General features: G+C 54.0%; 1 protein-coding gene across 1 annotated transcript in view; it reads right to left on the reverse strand.

The window, feature by feature from the left end:
• The window catches only part of CADM4 (cell adhesion molecule 4), a 219537-nt gene that overhangs the window by 217859 nt on the left and 741 nt on the right, over positions 1 to 937 (reverse strand). The gene's annotated exons all lie outside the window — the stretch shown is intronic.

Consider the following 937-nt stretch of genomic DNA (forward strand, 5'->3'; position numbering starts at 1 on the left):
GCTTACATCCAGGGCTTTTCAGCATCACTCAGTTATGGAGAGCAACGAAGGGGTTCTGTATGTGTGTCTCTGCAAAGATTCGACCATATTTCCCAACGCTTTGTTCTCTTTCTGCTCACAGCCCCCCCAACGCTGGCTGCATCAGATGGGAATTGACGGATACCCCGGACGGGGGAGAATTTGGGAACGCCATTTTTACTTGTGTGCTTGTTCCTGTAATTTTTTCCTCCCCCCATTGATCAAAACAAAATCCCGGGGTGGGGGGTGGATCTGTTTCGGAACGAGGCCGGTTATCATCCTTCCTCGAATCCAAAAGCAAGGGAAGTTGGGGGGAGGGGAGGGGGAGAAAAATGTGGATTCACACATTTGGATTCAGAGGTCCTCTGGAAAAGAGCGGGGGGCGGGGGGGGCTGCTGTATAAATTCCATTCCGCAAGAACTCAAAGCAGAGGCCGAGATAAAAGAAGGGTGAGTGGGGAAAGAGATAAAGAAAGGAAAGGGGGGGTGAGGAGAGAGCAGAAAGCTACCTGGACCCCTCTTGTTGGAACTATATGACCGAGAGGATAGAGGGGAGAAAAGTAAAATCAATCCCAAACAATTTAACACTCACACACACAACAACGCTACCATAAAAGAAGGAACAGAGAGCTTCCCTGTTACCCTGGTTGCGCCACAAAGTGGCATGCACAAGAGGGGCAGCCAAAGGCACAGCAAGGCATTCTCCCCCCCCCATCCAAAGACACAAACCGGAGGAAACCGAAAGGCAACCCCGACCTCCAATTCGGGACTTGGAGGGGCAGCTCAACCCAGCCTCCCTGCCCCAGGCGCCACCGGCGAGAAGGAGGGGGGGACGCGAGAGAAAGGCACCTGGATGTACCCACATGTCTAAGGACAAAGTGGAGGGTGGCGGGGGGGGCGGGGGGACCCCCCCCACGATC

This window comes from Gekko japonicus, unplaced genomic scaffold, assembly GCF_001447785.1.
Source record: "Gekko japonicus isolate JY-2015 unplaced genomic scaffold, Gekko_japonicus_V1.1 scaffold1014, whole genome shotgun sequence".
NCBI lineage: Eukaryota > Metazoa > Chordata > Lepidosauria > Squamata > Gekkonidae > Gekko > Gekko japonicus.